Source organism: Corvus kubaryi, unplaced genomic scaffold, assembly GCF_017639235.1.
Source record: "Corvus kubaryi isolate FWS band 111438036 unplaced genomic scaffold, C.kubaryi_AGA036_p1.0 split3-73, whole genome shotgun sequence".
Classification (NCBI taxonomy): Eukaryota; Metazoa; Chordata; class Aves; order Passeriformes; family Corvidae; genus Corvus; species Corvus kubaryi.
The window spans coordinates 26,724,196-26,742,671 of record NW_024582091.1 but is presented as its reverse complement, the minus strand read 5'-3'; the positions used below and the strand labels follow the sequence as shown (position 1 = coordinate 26,742,671).

Genomic DNA, 18,476 nt, shown 5'->3' with positions numbered 1-18,476 from the left:
ACACCTGTGACTAACTATGTCTACACCAGTGAGTAAGGGAGGATCAGGGACTGATCCCTGGCCCCCAGTTTGCAAATGGAACACACTAGATCATGCCTACCAAGCTGCAGGGTAGTTGCTTGAAGAAACCTAAGTTTGAATCATCCAAGAGAAGCCAGGAATGACAATTAAATGGTGTGGACAGTGTGCTACCAATACTCAAGTTCATTCCCATGCTCTCCCTTTTTAGAGCACAGACAAACCAAATGCTATGTACATTTCACCAGGTTTGGGTTGGTTTTGCACACACCCATATGAACTCCAACTGTTTACCAGGTCTTTGATATCCCTGGCCGTGTCTGCCAAACAATGACATCTCCAGGTTCTTGGAGACACACTTTGGTTTCAGAAGGTGCTCTGAGGAAGCATCTGTGATCTGAATGCTGTGAGCTAACAGCTCTTATCTATGATGCTCCATCTTGCATGCCCAGACTGCCTCAAAAATTGAAGTACTCTGTGCATGTGGGTGGGAGTTCTCCTTTGGCATATGCCCAGTTCCACAAAATTATAGATATGAGCACTTGTTTCATATGGTTTGTTGTCAGCTTCCTTTCAGATGCTTCCTTGACAATGGTAAATAATTGGCTTGATTGCTTTCTGTGCCTTTCTCTTACCCATTTTTCTAGCAATTTGAGGATCTTGTATCTTCATTCATCTGCTGTATTTTCATGACCAGAAAATTAGGCCAGCTATGTATATCTAATTCCCTCTTTTTGTTGTGTACCTCAAAATTGTAGCATTGCCGTTTCAGCATCATGGAGAGTCACAAGCAATAACTCTTTTAAAGTGCTCTCTAGAGATTTAGTGTCATTTTCTACTTCAGTTGCTTTACACCCTCAAACTTAATGATGAAACAACTCACATCAAACATGATTGCTAGACATTTCTTCTTCCTTTGGGTGTCTTTTGATTCTGTGGTGGCAATGAACTCTGTCAAAAAGCTACCAGCTGTCTTCTGCGGTAGGAACTGGTACTCCAAAGTACAACCTAGCACTGCATAGTGTTGTTGCCTTTTCAGTCATACTGCCTTATTTTGGGACAGGATAAGGGATTATCTGTTTTCCGGTGGTATGTGATGGTTATATGTGGTAACCATGTCTATGCTTTTTTTTTTCCTTTATTTCAGAATTCAGCAACTGTCTGATGGTGAGAAAATAGTAAAAATAATGTCTGCTAGTTTAAAAAGCTACTATTAAAGCCATTTAGAAATTATCTTTAGATGCAGCTTTGTTGCTTTTACCTCTTTGGCACATAATCCCAAGGAAGTCTGCAAACGCATGTGAATGACATGGCAGAAAAGCGCATTTTACTGTGATTACAGTCAAATTTTATTCCACCTACTGAACTCTCTCAAACCAGGTTGTGGCCAGAAAAAGGTTGTGAGATGCATGCTGCTCCCAGGAGATTCAGCTAATCCTATTCCTGTTGTTGACAGGGATTACTCACTTCTTCTGCAGATAGGATCCTAAATGCCATTGCCAACTTTCCTTATCTAGATGAGGTCCATAATCTTGCAGAGGAGCCATTTGACTTACCTGAGTGCTTTCAACATTACCACTGTTTGCCATGAAGCACTAGGAATCATCCTGCTTCTCCAAAGCAAGAAGTCCTCATCCAGGAAGTTATTTAGTCGTGAATTCCAGCTGTCTGCAAATGTGCAAGCTTTTCTGGCTACGGTGCTTGCCGAACTTTTTCTCATTCAGACACATCACGGGGAAAGTGGAAGCACACTTATATACATACTTCAGGGACACCCGAAAGGCACTTTCGGGAAAAGGGAGCCCAGTTACCAGCCAAATCTTTTTAGACCTCAAATGAAATAAACACTGAAGTGCAGTGAAGCATGGGCATCTGAAAAGAAACATCCTGTTGTTCCTGGTAGGAAAGGTGTGTAAGAGAAGGGTGCAGCAAAACACTCACGCACAGAGTCATCGTGATCTGCGTAACAAAAGATGCTTATCCCGCCTAAGTTGGTACAGTCGTTCACACGGTGACACCCATGACAGTCCTGCTGACCTCACCTTCAAGGACTCAGAATAATGACGGCAGCTTGGATTTTATACCATCCTACCACCATTACTGTACTTTAGCTGACTGAGTTTTTCTCTCAAACAAGGCTGAAATCTTATCGCTTCACGTATTTCCTACCACCCTATTGCTTCTTTTGCATTTGATTTCCTGAGGGTTTTTTTTAGTTTGCATCATGGGGTTTGATTTCAGGATAGGTTTTTTGATGCCATCTTGTATGCATATCATGAGGTTTTCTGAGCTTTATAGTATAATTTCTGTTTCCATGCCTTTGCACTACATTAATACTATGTGTCTGCAAAATCTGACTCTTGGTCTCGCCTCCTGCCTGCTTGACAATTCTATTTAGCATTATTTCTTTTATCAGTACATTTAATCTCAATGACTTCTCTTTCCATGAACACTGCATACAAAGTCTTTGTGCAGGGAGACCTTTATTAGTCCTCAGAATATTCATTTTTCCCTTTTAATTTTGTTTGTCTAGATTTTACCTCTGCGCATTTGGGTTTTGCATTCATAGGGGTACCTTTCTGTGTTTTCTCTTTTCTATTAGTGGAGTAAGAGTTTTGGGTCTGGTTCATCCTAAATCATGCATTTACGTGGGAAACCGCTCCTTACCCTTGCATACAGCTCCAGCTTTTGGAGGCTTGTTGAGGAAACGTCTCATATTTAGGTACTTTAAGATTTGATAATCACAGGAGTTTTGAACAGTTCAGCAAGATGGTCATCTGTTCCAGACTGAGCAGATACTCTTTTGGGGTAGAAACAGTCTTAGAAAGTTTTTGGTTCTTCACTTGGGTACTCACCAGCTTAGTGCTGCTGCATCTGTTCAGCATGTGGCTGCGCATCTCAGAGAGCAGTGTGGCCGCATTTATTTTGTTCCTCCTTCTGCCTGGCTTCAAAACATCCTGTATCTGTTTTCCAGTGCAGCTAGGGAATGTCCAGATGATGAGCACAGTCATCTGCATACAGGCAGCTACAGCACGGTGCCATGATTATTGGTTTTTCTTTAGCTGAAGGATCCAGAATTCATCCCTAATGACAGATGCAATTCCAACTGCCAAGCAGTAAAGGCTCCCAGTTAGAAAATAAGCCGACGAGGGCACAGGTTCACTTTGACATTGTCAACAAAATAGTCAGTTCAAAATACTACAAGAGGTGAGAATGATGCAAAAGGAGGGCAGTGGCACTCAAACCTGAAGCTCCACAACAGCATTCCGTGGTGCTGCCAATGTGCTGACAGCAAGGTGAAGGCTGCTTTGTGGGAGGTTCGCAGTGAATCACATCCATTTGCAGGTGCCAGCAGACACAGTGTGGGTAAAGAGCACAGCGAGCACGCTGCTGGCTTGGATGTGTTTTCCTTGGAGATAACACCAGTGGAAGAGGCTCTGATTAATAAGCTGAAAGCAAATGCAAATCTTATTAATGCTTACTTGGAATCCAGTCCACAAGTCAGCATCTCATTAGAAAGAGGGTTACTATCAGCAAAACACTGCATCAAGGCTGTTGGTGTGTGATAGGGACAAACAGATGGGGCACTAGAGAGAACACAGCCTCCACGAGCATGAGTAGAAAGGGTCAGATTCGGGAAAGAAGGCATTTAAGACAATCTATGAGAAGCTCGGCCCCTACTCCAAATTGTGGGAACACCCACCAGTGCTCCACTGCCAGCAGATAGCTGGAAACTCACTGCTAAGATGTGCACTTTGTACCTTCCTAGTAATTGTCCGAGGCAGACAAGGACAGCCCACGGCCTCTGAGTGGTAAGGGCAGCCTCCAGGAGGAGGAGTGCAGGAAACCAAAGGACTCTCCCAACCTTCTAATAAGCTCATTAGCATATGTCTTTGCTAACGATACACATGGAACCAGTCTACTTCCGGCTGACAGATCTCTGGGTTATTTTACCATTACGGAAAAAAAAAAAAAATATCAAGCAAACTGGGAAATCACATCCAAAAATAGATTAAAAGAACATGAGAAGTGGAAGGTCAAGAGTTCAACAGTTGGGTAGTGCCAGAACTGGGACAGTTTACATAACCTTGCTGTAGCCTCCCTGAGTGGATGCAGCAGTTAGTCACAGGAACATGAATCGGTTTTTTTGAGAGGATCCTGACTCATTTGGTGATGTAATGGCCAAAAGAATTAGCGAGAAAAATAGCAATATTCCTCTCCTCGCATTCAGGAGGTGGCACTGTGCAAAAATTCAGTCCCACAATGGAAAGAGTATTACTAATTTTCTTCCTGCTTCTGCAGTACAGCCTGCCCAGAATATTTATAATTCTTCACAAATAGTAATTGATCTTCAGGCTGCACAAGTAAGAAGACATTTTCATCCCATTTTGTATGTTGGGGATGGAAGCACTACAGTCAAAGTATTCCCTCGGATAATCTGAGTATCCTCATGGGGTCAGTTATTTCTTAGCACCTGCTGACATTTTAGACCTGAAGATTGCTATGTTAGTTCTGTTACATTGTGTGTCTTGGAGACAAACAGTGACAGACAAGGAACTGTTTACTTCTATTTTTTTGGAATTTGGAGGTAGTTCTTTGAAAAGTGTATACTTCTGGGAATCACAAAGCCCTATGTGGGCCTATTTCTTGGAAATATATCTGCAGTTTATCAGTGCATGTACTATGGTGTTGGTCTCTACAAGTAAAAAAAGAAAGTGATATTTAGGAATAAACTTGGGCTTTATTCAACTGTAGGAAGCCAGCCTTCCCAGCATTCCTCTGATGCTCAGCAGAGGGCTAATGCTGACAGCAGAAGGAGGACAATGCTGACAGAAGAAGGAGCACATCTTTAAGTATATTATCTGTTCTTCCTCTCTACAAAATTATGTGATGTAATACACACACTGCCTCCTGTATCTTTGAAAATATACTGTCCCAAGAAGAGAATTGCTATTCCTTGGCTGGATTATAAAAGCAACAAATTACCATTGTCCCTAGTGTTCTTATCCCACGGGCTCCTCACTGTCATTTAAAAAGTATTTTTACTGAAAGTCAATACCTTTTACCAACTTTCACAGAGAATTTAAAATGTTTATTTGAGTACATAAAATAAGAGTAAGAAATTTTTTTTCTGACGAGTAGGATGTAGCTTCTAATTAATCTGAAAGTTATGAAAAATGGCTTGAATATTTTTATGCTGTTTCTGGATTTCCTAAGGTTGTTCCATGTCTGTTTTTTCCCCCGTGTCCATGTGAAGCCACAGAGAGTGCAAATACATCTGGAGCTTATAAACACAGAAATTTAACTTTTAGAAAATGTGTGATGCCATTTAAAGATGCTGTTCTTACAGTTTTAACACCTGCTTTGCTGGTTTTGGAAAACCTCTGTGTAGTCTCTGAGGAAATACCTCTTCCAATTTTTGTTTTAGGGATATTCTAAGACAGTAAGAAAAGTAGGCTTGTATGAACATAAATGTTTGAGATTAGGCCCTCTACAGCAATAAGGAAGGCCTCTTCTGTTTATTCCTTAAAGATAGAAGGTGATAATGTTACTTCTGTCTACTTACTCCCACCAATGATCTACCTAGTAAACAAAAGGCAAAGTGCTCTATTCCTATCCTTGCCAATACTCTTCCTTCAGCTTCTGTATATTAGAGTGACTATTGCTGACGAGCAGGATGAAGAGCTCAGTTCAAACCTTCCCTACTGCTTCCAGGCTGCTGTTCACACCTCGAAGATGTTGTCCCCAGGGAGGCAGACCTGCCACCTCAGCATTCCCTGGCAGTAATCACCTATGAGTCAGCAAGACCCATTTAGCACTCCCCAGTTGAAGCACCTCCTGAAAATATAGTGGGATGTTTTAGGCAAATACTGTCAGCCTCCTAAAATACTGTAGGCAAGTTCAGATCCCTTTTTTCCCCCCCCACTACTCTGTAATTATTTATAATATGCTATACATGACAGGCTGGTAAAATACACCCAGCCAAAACCAAAACGAATTGAAGTGTTGCCAAGTTAGCAATGTAAAAAGGGAGGAAGTGTAAGACAGAAGATAAAATGGTGAAGCAGATTAGTGACCTATCAGTCTATGACTAGTGTACTGGTTTGAGTGAAGAATTTGAGCATGACATTTGTTTATCCTTATGAAAGGTAATTGCAATCATAACATCTCTTATTAAAAAAAAAAAAGACACCGTAAAATTTAATACTTTGGGGATCTTTTAAAATGCAAGTTCCTTAGCATCTAACTTTTACAAATTATGGCTCAGAAGAACCCAGAAAATAATTCTGATGGTTATTTCTAAGAGTCAGCCTAGTTTTACCAAGAGTGGCTTGACACAACCAAAGAAATTGAGCTGATGTCCTGGCCTGTTCTACAAAAGAGCTGCTTTTACACCTCCTTGCTATTACAGCTGTGAGCATGTTTAGCTTCTCAAAATATCACATTTTATTGAAAACTGTGGATATTATTTATTTAGCATACATTCATGATAGCTGTCACTGATTTCTTGTCCACTGACAAGTCTAAAAGACACTTGTGTGTCATTTTGTGACTGCTACCCTGTATTCCCAGATGCTAAATTATTAATACTAATAAATCCTAATCAGGCTCTGTAATTTTCATATTGTTGTGAGAAGCCATGTACCTCTATAGGAAGACAGGATCAGGGAATAGGAAGGAGAGGAGAAAATCTTGACAACACATCGTTTAGCACATGTGACGGCAGAGTTAAGGTTTTGACAGTATTTCCATGAAAATGGATGATGGAGAAGCAGCATTTCAATGGACATTATTTCAAGATTTTAATGAATAAGTGTTTTAAAGTGAGGTTGGAGAAAGGAGAAAGTAGTATGGCATGAGGAGGAAGGTCACACAGACGAAGGTGAGAGAAACAGTGTCATGGACTTAAGGTCAAGCTATTTAGAAAAGTTGAGAGAATAAGAGGAGAGTATAAAGAACTACTCCTGTGTTATGCAGGTAAATTTAATTATTTCTTCTGTTTAACTGGGAGAATGTCTGTCAGATTTTCTGGGTGATTCCTGAAGGCAAATATCAATACAGTCAAACCATGGTGGTGAGTACTAAAGAACAAGACTTGTGTGAGGAGGAGCTGCTGTAGGGACGTGGGATTGACTCATGCAGAGGGAACACTCCAGCACCTCCCACCTCTGCCACGGGGGCTGCAGGAACTCACAGCAGCTCTGTGATCCTAAGGAAAGTACAGGTACCCTAAAGGGGAAACCCAAGATTCTCCCTATGCTTCCCATGCAACTACCAGCATTTGATTCCTGACTCCACACCTTACTCCTCTTCAGCTATACTAGCTCAGAGTCAGATTTTCTATGACATGCTGCCGAGCCAGTTTATCTGCCCAAGCTTAGAGCAGTGCTGTGGCTGCTGTGTGATAGTGTTTTGGTCTGCTTTCATTGATTAATTGGTTATTTTTTGGTTTGGCTCAAAAAAGAGTGTCAACTAGTTTTTTGTCTGGGTGTTTGTTTGTTTGTTTGTTGGGTCTTTTTGTGCCATCCAGAGCAAGAGCACTCAAATTTTGGACAAAGATTCTTTATTCCCACTTTTTTGATTATAAAATTACATGCATTTCTTTCCTGTATCTTTTGCAGAAAGAATATCTGGTTGTTTGATTAATTTCCAAGATGCTTAAGGTCCCCAAGAAACCTCTACTGACTTGTGGGGAGGTGAGATTATATATAAGCCCATAAAAAAAGCAAACAAGGCATGCAAAGATGTCCCTTTCCCTAGAGCCACGTGCTGGTTTTCTGCTGAGGAGCCTGGAGTACTAAGACACCATTTGCAGTCCTGACAGTCTCCAAGTTGGAAGTCCATAAATCTGCTCTGCCTGCTGCTGGCCCAATGGCTGCAGCCTGAGCTCCTCAAAGTCTACAGGATCAGGATCCCAGTCAGTGTTTCTGGAAAGGCATAATCAGACCCCTCCACAGAGCTGCAGTTTTCACCCAACAGGAGGAAAATCAAAAGTTGTTTTTTCAATTGATCTGTAAATTTCCACTCTTGTGTTGATTATACCTTTTACATGGTAAAATAAATTATTTTAAAAATCAATCTGCATAGAAGGATTAGGATAGGAACTAAAAATGAGCTACCTAGGAGCCTGAAAAATTTGTTTCTTTGTACATCTACAATCAGGTTTAAAATGAGAAGTGACACAAGTGACATTTTATTTTGGAATTCCCCATCTTCTCCAAATTCTTTATGTGAACTTGTGGAAAAAATTGTGTTTGGTCCTGAAATGTAATGATCAAGAGTCACCTACACACAACCTACACAGTCACCCAGACAGAGAAGTGAAACCCTTTTTTGTTCTGAACACGCAGCTGTAGACATCTTGATAAGAAACAAGTTTATATTTGAACTTGTAAAACTGTAATTTCATCAGGAAATCAAATTGTCAAGATGACATAATTCTCTGGTTAAATACCAGCATACAAAAATGAAATCCAGGGAGAAGTGGGAGAGAAATGTAAACCTCATTTATTGAAAACTTGTGTTATAGTTCTCTTTGCTATTTCAACATATTTAATTAAGTTTCTCGCCCTCTGCATTTGTACTTTGTATGTGTCTCCTGTTCTTGTTGAAGCCTAAACTGCAGTTTCTTCAGTCCTAAGGCAAAAGAGCTTTCCAAGTCTAGGAGACAAGTGACAGTGAGATGTGCCAATCTGTCAGTATGGGAGCACCCAAGGTCACAGACGGGGCGGAGCTGGGGAGAGGACCTGAAGCTGGAGCATGTGGTGCTTTCAACGGGCGTTGGACGTGGATCCAACACCTTGAGAAATGCTGGGAGGATTTATGGCGTTGCTGAGAACCTGAAGGGAACAAAGCGTACAGAGAACTTTTCCAATCACTTGCCTGTGGAGCAGGCTGACCCGTGACTGGAGGACAGTGCAGTCTGCACATCTTTGAATACACTGCAACGCCGAATCCCCAGCAAAGGTGATCAGCCGTGCTGTGGGGACAGCAGGTACACCCCCGAAAGACAAACATCGTGGGGCTGGCGCTCCTCCCAGCACGGCTGGTTGAATACTCCGCGATTAAATGTGGAAAATGGAATAAAACCATAACTCTGGAAAACCTCCGCGTATTTCATTACCGCCGTTGCCTTATCACCCACTATTGCCAATTTCAAGAATTACGGATAAAAAAATCATAATAGTAAAACAAGCCGTCGTCTTTCACAAAGAAAGCATAATCTGCTTAAGATTGTTCTCCCATTCATCGGGGATGTTGAGACGTTCAGCTCACTCCTCCCGCCTCCCGAGGCGCCCCAGCGGGGCGCGGAGCACAGCGAACCGCTCCGGCGCTGGCAGCTGCCGGCCGCGACCCCCGACACGGAGCGGCCACCCCTCCTCTTCTTCCTTCTCCCTCCTCTTCGCCCCCGGTTCCCTTCCCGGCCAGGCCGGGTCCGCCTCCATCACGGCCCCGCCGAGCCCTCGGAGCGGCGGCCGCTGCCCGGGGGCGTCGGTGGGCGCTGCCCACCCGCGGCCGCGCGCCCCGCCTCCCCCGCCGCTCGCCAATCAGAGTGGCGGCGGCTGCGGGCCGCGCTCCGCCATTGGTCGTCGCCGCTGTCAGTCAGGTCCGCCCCCGCGGAGGGGTGAGGCGGGCGGGGGGGCGCTGCCGGCTCCGGGCGGGGGAGCGGGGCCGGGCGGCGGCGGCGCTGCGGTTGCGCCATCTGTCAGGAGCCGGGTGGGAGGGAGCGCCCGAGCCGCGCTCGCCCGGGTGAAGCGGAGCGGAGGCGAGGCGACAGCGGCAGCGGCAGCAGCACCAGCAGCAGCGCGGAGAGCCCGTGCGAGCTCATCCCTGCCCAGGCTGCGGCTGTGCCGCCGCACGGAGTCGCCGCCTCCGCGCCCGGCCGCGGCTCGGCGCAGCGCGTCTGCCCCGGGGAGAGGCAGCGGCGCCCGGAGCGGCGCCCCTCGCTGCGGGCGGGCGGGCGGGGGCAGCCAGCGGAGGAGCGGAGCGAGGAGGATGCGAGTGCGGCGGCGCCGCCCCGGCCCCGCGCTGCGCTGAGCTAAGCCGAGCCGAGCCGAACCAACCCAGGTAACGGAGGGGCCGGAACCCTCCCGGGAGAGCGGGGGCGGGGGGATGCATGGATGGATGGATGGATGCTGCGGCGGGTCTGTTTCCTTTGTGCGCCCGAGTGGTGATGGGGTGCGGGGGCTCCCGGCGAGGGGAGGCGGCCGCGCTGCTGCGGGTCTCCCCCACGCACGCACACGCGGACCCCGCGCCCGCCTCCCCCGCCGGGAGCCGCGGCCGCAGCGCGGGGAGGGCCGGGGGCAGCGCCGATGACCGGCTGTACGGGGCCCCTGCGTGCCCGGGGGTCGCCCGTGTCGGTGTCCCCCGCCCCCGTGGACACCGGCCAGGGAGAGAGGAGGGGGCGCAGCACAGGGACTTATTTGTTGTCGCCGAACTGCGAAAAAGGGGAGGGGGGGGAAATAAATAAAAAGACCTTCTCTCCCTCTGAAATAAATCGTATAGGATTTGCGCGTCTGTGACAAAGGCCTCTTTCAGGGAAGAAAGAAGGGACGCACAAAATGCCCAAGGGTGGTAGGATGTGAAAAGAGGCTTGTTTCTTGTCTCTCCCCTAGAGCCTCTCTGTTCCTTCCCAGATGAGGCCGCTGATCTGGTGCCAGTTCCTTTTCAGCTACATTTTAGATTAGGGAGCGATACCAAACGCCACACCATAGGTGCCAGCGTTTTGCTGCCTCTGCAGAGCCACAGCGTACGTGTCGCCCGACCTCCTTAATAATGCTCAGTTTGGCCTCTGCTTCCTCGGGGTCTCGCCTGATTTCTGCTCTGTGTGGATTCTGCGTGTGCGTGAGCTCTGGGAGAGGGCTGGCGGGAGAAGGGGGTCACTTTGGGGAAACAAGACCATGATACCTTAGTCCCTTCAGCGGTGACGGGGAGGGCAGGACTGAGTAGGTGCTGGAGGAGAAGGTTTGGGCTGAGTGGAAAGCAACCGTCTGCAGTTGCTCGTCAATCACTCTGATATGCTCTGATTCTTAAAATGCTAAATAACGAGTGACCAGAGCGGACCGGGCTTTTGAAATGCCTGCACAAGACTGGCAACGCCTTTGAGACCTTGTCATTTTCCTCCTTGTATACAACCTCCTTAACTCCCACATCCTTCCTTCCACCATCCCTGCAGCTGTAACACTTTCCAGGATCTCCTTCCCACACCCTTTTTTTTTTTTTTTTTTTTTGTCTTGATGTCTTTCTAACTAGCATTCTGGAAGCTGAGAACAGTTGCAGGTGAAGATCTGTTTGTTTATATGCTGGTGGAGGAAGTGTTTTCATTAGGGTGCACTCGTCTGGTCTCCCATGAGGAGGAACAGTAAGCTAAAGGGACACTGTCAACTTGAAATCCAGAGAATGTGCATGATGAATGGAGAGCTGTGTCCAATATTACACCCACCGTTGAGCTCCCTGCTGGAGATCTGTGGTTTTTATAAGCCTGTCTTCTGACTGTGTGGGTTTGTCATGCAGTGAAGGAGTAAAAACACACTTCAAACAAAGTTCTGTTAAGTGAACAAAGGAGTGCAGAAGAAAAATACCAGAGTGGGAAGGGAGGGAAGGCAGCATCTCCAGCTTCTCAGTTACAGCCATTGTAGCCACTGCTTGACCCAGTGGGAAACTGGAGGGGCGGTAGTTCATTTTTACGGTTGCACATTTATTTAGTATCAGTAAAGCGGAAAGGTTGTTACCAGTGATACAGGAGTTTTCAGCACCTTGACCTGTGTGCTCAGAAAAACTGGTAGCACTTGATGGATGTCAGTAGGTCAGTGTCTTTTCACAATATAAGAACAATTTAAAAAATTGTATCTCTTGTGAAAAAGACATTGGGTTTCTTCTTAAGCCCTTTTTACCCCATAGAGCTGTAATTTTGATGAAAGAGAGAAAGAAAGATTGCCTAAATAATGCTTTAGAGATTTGTATTTTGTTGATAGTAGGGCTGCAGATTTGTTGAAATGTTCAGATGCTTCTTAGAGGGTGTCTGTAAGCATCCTTCTTCTCTACCTCCAACAAATTACTGCCTCATCTGTGTGGCTTGTCTTTGGCAAAAGAAACAATTTTCAACATGAAGTTGTCTGATGGTAGGCCACTGGCTGTGGTGTTTTGTGGTTTATGCTTCAGGCATGTTGTTTCAGAAATTCTGCGTTGCCTGCTGGTGAAAGACATAGTGGCATGAAATACCTGTTACATATAAAACCTGAACAGCCTTCACTGGAAATTATTTTGATGTTGAGTTAAATACATGTCTTCAGTGAGGGACAAACAACTTTGGTATATATGCGTAGCAGTCAGTGCAAGCCAGGAGTGAAGAAGGTGGTATAGAGAAGTTGCTTATTAATAATTTTAACAAGTGTCTTTAAAAGTTAGGACCCACTGATAAATTTCTAATTCATATGAGTAAGAAAAAACATTGCTGAGGAACTAGTTATTTTTGACAGACTACGGTAGATTGCACAATACCTTTATGTGAAATACCTAAATGGTGTCATCCGAAATGCATGAGTGGAGTCTGATATGGTGAGGGCCTCTGTGACAACTAGCCCCGTGGCTTAGCTGAATTAAGCTGAATATACTAATCTGGACATGGTATCATCTGCACTGGATTTAGAGTGTAATAGAATTGTGGCTAAGGTGAGTGCAAACTGTCTGGCACATTTGTGATGATTTAACACTAATACGGTACATCTACAATATCATATATTTGATTGTGTTAAGGAAAGCTTAGAGCTGTTGGCCACCTTATGACCAATTACTTTTATTTAACCAGCATCTTCACTTTTCTGTCTTGCTGCATTACCGTGCTTTTACTTCAGGGAGAAAGAGAGTTGAGGCATGTGTTTTCCCTTCATCCTTCTCTTTGGGGAGTACATTAATATTTGATTCAAACTTGTTCTGTGAAGTTCTGCTTAATTCAGTTTGGGCACTACTTTGAACATATTATAATGGTGTTTGTGTCATGGACAGCACTTTGTAATTTGTTTTATGGGCAGGTCTGCTGCTGGCAGTGTGTATTGTCAAAGTGACCTTTCTTTCAGAGGGAGAAAACTAATAACTCCTGTCCCTCTCCCACCCCTGCAGCTCCCACAGAAGTGTCTTCACAAGTAGTTTTGACCCATTACTCCAAAAACAGGACTTGAACCAACAAATCTAGTTCACCCGAGCAGTCTTATTGAAATCCAGCAATTAAGGATTCCTTTGGTGACAAAAGGCCTACAGATCTGTATTGTGGAAGTCAGCCATTTACTTGAGGCAGAACCCACAAAAGGGTTTGCGTGCTTTGGTGTGGAGCACCCTGAGTTGTGATCCCTATGGATCTCGCACGCCTGAGCCAGGGATGCAGCTGCTTGCTGTGCTGTGCTGAATGCATTGTGCGCCTCAGAGCTGCATTCCCAATGGCCGGCGTGGCAGGGGAAATGCTGCCAGGGACACCCAATGCAAAGTGCCACAGAAGGAGGTGAAACTCCAGGGCTGCATCTCCCTGCCTGCCAGCTGTCTTACTTGGTACCATGTTGGCTTGTTTAAAAACCCTAACCTGCATTTGGTAAGGTAGTAATAATTTATACATAAAAAACCCCACAAGAAAACACACCAAAAACCCAACCAACCAAACACACCCCCCCCCCCCCCCAATACCAAAACAAACCCAACTTGGTGTTTCAGTAGATGACAAACACGCAGGTGTAGAAGAATTGGGATTTCTAGCATTTGCATCCTATAATGGGTTTTGCCCTTAGTGCCTGACTTCCAGACAGAGAAATGACAGGTGCAGATGAAACATGAAAGGTTGAAGCTGTTTCGGTACATCCGAGGAGCGTGTGACACTCCCTAAGGAGTGAGCGCGTGAGCCCCGTTAGCACTGTGTTCTAGGGCAGTCTCACTTGTTAACTCAAGCAGGGCTTTGGTTTCGGGCAGGTAATCTGCCTCCCGGTTTGAGAGAGGTCAAGTTAAACCTGTCTGTGGGAAGTGTCCTTGAGCCCTGAAACTAGAAACTGGCCTGACCTTACAGGAGTTGCAGCCAAGGAGAAGTACCCTGTTGCTGTGCTTACCACTGGCTGCAGGAAAACAATCACATTTTGTAGAGCTTTTTTGGAACTTTACTTCACTTGGAACAGGAACAAAATTGAACAATATCACTACTTCTACTGGGGGAGGTGAAAAATCTTATTACTTGAAGTCAATCAAAACATGATGCCTCATCTTGCTTCTGACTGTTTTAAATGGTAACTTGCTGTGAAGCAAGGATTTCAGCTCAAAATACTGCCACCTGTTTGGAGCAAAATAGAACCTTTGACACCTTGACTTTTTACTGGAGTATAAAATCAGCAGCAGTTTTGCAGAGCTTTAAGGTGTGGATAGAATTAAATCATCTTGCAGAAAATTACTGTCGGATTTTTCCTGACCAGCTCTATTCCTTGTATACCATGAATCTGAATGAATGTTTTTCATCTGAAAAAGCTATCAAAAAAGATAGCCTGGCAGTATCAACTGATTTGAATTAGATGGTCTGAGTTAAACCGTTTTTTCAAGTGGAAAAAAGAGGACAGCAAATTAATTTTAAACTTGCTGCCCTTCCCAAAATGCAGCTCCTTCTTTGTATCAAAAACTTCCCAGTTTGAATGGATCTACTGATGTTGCTTGTGACAAGGTGCTGTGGGGAGAGATTACCCCACATTTTCCAGCCCAGCTTCTCCTGATGCAGAGAAGTCTTGCACCTCTGAAAGCTGCCCCTTCCACTATAATTTTCTAAAGTCTGTGAGTAATAAGTCCTTCTTGCTTAAGGCAGAAGCCTAAATTTTTAGAGCAAGTTCATTGATGTTCATCATACTGAGATGTGGTTTAATGTGATGAACTCTGCAAGGCAGCTGCGATGTGAGAACGTTTTGATGAGAACAGGGAAGGTCACCCCTCTGTGCTTATTTGGTTGACTCTATTTTGGTGGATTTTTTAGGAGGCAGCAATGACTGGAGGCCTTCTCTAGCCTAGGGGAATTCTTTGTTCCATCCTGCTTTAGGTCCCCTGTGGCTACAAGCAGAAAGGAGGGATGTTGAGAAGTGGCTCTGAGTGATGTGTTCAGTGCTTTCAAGTACAAAGGAGCCCAGTCAGAGCTCCTCAGAGGAGCCAGAAATACTTTTAATAGTATCGAATCCTGTGCTGTGAGAGCAGTTACTCTGCTCTCCCCAAAACAAAGGCACTATCGTCAACCAGCCCTGAACAAAAAGACTCTACCTCACATAGCTCACTTTGCTTCACGGCTCTTGGGGTGGCCTCTGGAAGATCTTCTGCACATCCTCCAAGCTCCCTTGCAGCAGCTCTGGGAGCTCTGAAAGACAGATTGACATCTAAAGCATTGGCTGTGTAAGGACAAATATAACCTGAAATTGAGACCTTACATTTCAGACAAAATGTGCCATCAGTACTGAAGCTTCCAAAAGTGCTTGAAAAATACTGTTTCATTCACCAAAGTGTTGTTGCTCGCAGTGGTGAATTTGGAAAGTGTTTTGAAGCTGGAAGTGATGGTAATGGCACCAGCACAAAGTAAGAAGAAAGTGAGAAGTAGCTGGGGTGGAGGGACATTGAACAGACCAAGGGAAGAGCTGGCTGAAGCAGGCAGAGGAAGCTGCCCTTGTGTGTGTGTGATTGAGGACATTTGCTTTAACAGAATAGAAGTGTTTGGCACCACTTTAACATGAAAATAACTCTTGTTCTAGTGATTTTGGGAGGAGTAAGGAGGAAACCTCAAATGATTGGCTTGGCTTGCATGAAATATCTTCTCTGTTTAAAATTGTCCTTTTCCTCTTGGCTCCAGTTTTCCTCTGTTAACAGATTTGACCAAAATAGTTCTTAAGCCTTTTTGGTGTAGTCCAAGTTGAAAATATTTTTGCCAGATAATCTCAATCATGGCAGGTCTGAGTTTGCTATATGAAGCTATACAGAGAAGTTAAACAGGCTGTGAGAATTAAGATTAATATTAAATGCCCGTCAGGTTTGTGCTTTTTTAAAGAAAAACTTTACCATTCCATGAGAGTTCTCTAATGACCTGTCTGGTGATTCCTAGCATCCTTTTTCTTTACAATTTCTATTATTTTACTTGTTGGGGGTGGGGAAGGGGTAGGGTTAGGTATTTTTGTTTTGCTGATTTTTGACAAATAAACTTTAACATTCATTTGAAGACTTTTTATTGTATGAATAAAGACCTTTCAACCTCCCTTGTTTCTGAGCAACCTGTGTGTGAAAGAGCACTTTGCGTAACGTTGATCTTTGACTTGCAGCTGTACCACTTACAAAAAAGACAGCTCTGAAGGTTTTCCTGGCATGACTTTGGAAGATCATGTATTTCCTATCGTGGCTTCCAATAACGGTGTACAGATAATTCTGTTGGGGCTTTTATTTTTATTTTTTTAACAAGTATGTTGGGTTTTTCCCCCCCCTTTGTGCCTGACCTTTAAACCACAGAACTGCTCTAGGGCTTATAGTTGAAGTTGATGCTCTTGCCCAGAATAATTGAGAAGAATTATTGTTGGTTAGTTCAGAAGTTCTCCAAGCCAGAAGCCACCACAGTGGACGATGAAAGTGCTGGGCACAAAGCTTCATCCCATACCTGGTCATTTCTTGGGACTTAGGAGAGAAGACCAGCTCATAGCCCTGTTTGGAAGATGGTGATGACTGTGTCCTCCAGCCAGCTGCTTTCACCCCAGGGACAGGGGAGGAGAACAAGTGTAAGCTAAAGCAACTTTCACACCCATGAAAGAAAGAGTATTTGTTTGTGCCTGGGACTGTGTTTTTCTTTATGGGCAGCCCCTCACTAGGCAGCTATGATATGTTTTTTTGAAGAAAAAAGAGCATCTCTAAGACTTGGAACAAAAACTTCTGTTGTCTGAGTGGGCAGTTAGACTGTTTCTTGTCTTAAACTATATGTAAATGCTCAGTGTTTGTTCTTGGTGGTAAGGTTAATGGTGGAGTACGTTCATTATGGTGAAATTAATGACCTCTTGCATGTTTTTAGACCTCCCTGTGAACAGGTCCTCTTGCATGCTGTCACTGTATGCTAATAAAGTTTGAATTACAGAGAGGGAGCCCATATCCAGTAAGATTTTTGTCTAAAGATCAGCAAAAATGCCAGTTCTGTTGCCTGTCTGTCTCCCTGGGAAGTAACTGAAAACTCCCTAAATTTCCTCCTGGTGTTCATCTGTGAGATAGCCAACAGATTATGAAATTTTTGGATGTTATCACTCTGTGCAGCATTTAAATTGGTGATTTCATCAAGAAACACTCTCAGTCCCATTTCCAAATTAATTGAAAATGTTTTGCTCGTTTCTCTCTCTTCAAGAAGGAATAAAACTATTTAAAACTAATCATTTGTATAGCACAGTATCTGAGGTCATTCGTAATTTTAACTTACAGTCTTTAGCTGAATATGCAGGCCTTTCTTTCCAAATATTAGATTCTCCGGGTATCTTTGAATGGTCAGTGATTTTTATATTCATAAGACCTCATACTTTGGACTTTTGAAGAGAAACAGCAGTTGGATTTTTATTTTATTTTTTAATATGTCTTCTATTTTATTCAGAAAGGCTGAGGTGAACCACCTCTAAAAGGAGAAAAAAAAGTGTTTAATGCAACCAATTTTATTAGCTGTAATCACTGTTGAAAAACTTTGTAAGCCCATCAGCCTACAACTGGGATAAGATCAGTGTGCAGGAGCTGACAAGCTGAAGAGCCAGATTTAACTCTCAGTATAGCAGGCTGTATGCCCTCTAAAAACCCCACATATAGCATTGGCTTCAATGTCCTTGGAACACCTCTCTAGGAGTTTCCCTTTTGTAGGAAAAGTAGTATGCCCAAAAATTTGACTGAGCAGAGAGCTGCTAAATGTTATGACCTTGTGGAAGAAACATCCCCTACATTTGAAGGTCGGAAGTGACCTTTTGTGCACTGGGGGAGGTAGAAGACAAGCACTGACCGTCTTTCTTGCTTAGGACAGCATTACTGACATGTCTAAAACCTGCAGAACTCCTTGTCCTAACGCTCGAGCGGGGCTGCCAAAAAGGAACAAATAGGGCTGCAGATAAAAGTGTGCAGGGTAGACTGTGTCCCTTTTCCTCCTCCTCAGTCATCACAGGCAGGGTGGGGAGAGCATCACTTTGCACTGCTTGATGACTTGACATTGACAGCAATTTGCTGCTGGTCCTGTAAAAGGTTAAAAAAACTTCTTTCATTAATAGACTTCTTTTTAAACCACTGACCATCAGTGTGATTCAGTGACTTCTCTAAGGGTGAGGTAACCTCGTCTCTGCTCTTGCTTACATTTTCAGCAAATCTTAATTCAAAATCGTGAGGTTACGTTTAGGGTTGGGTTTTTGTTTTCCTCCCCATGCAACAGTTCTGCTTTATGAAGTGTATAAACGTAGGTGTTAAAC

The 18,476-nt window shown here is 44.2% G+C and overlaps 1 protein-coding gene across 4 annotated transcripts in view; it reads left to right on the top strand.

Moving 5' to 3' along the window:
• The first annotated feature begins 9,973 nt into the window (after positions 1–9,973).
• Positions 9,974–18,476, top strand: part of FYN (FYN proto-oncogene, Src family tyrosine kinase) — a 137,476-nt gene continuing 128,973 nt past the window's right edge. For 3 of the 4 annotated variants that reach the window (XM_042016949.1, XM_042016951.1, XM_042016947.1), the window contains exon 1: positions 9,974–10,086. The gene's annotated coding sequence lies outside the window, so the exon portion shown is untranslated. The remainder of the gene's footprint in view (positions 10,087–18,476) is intronic. The other variant, XM_042016952.1, reaches the window with a different exon arrangement.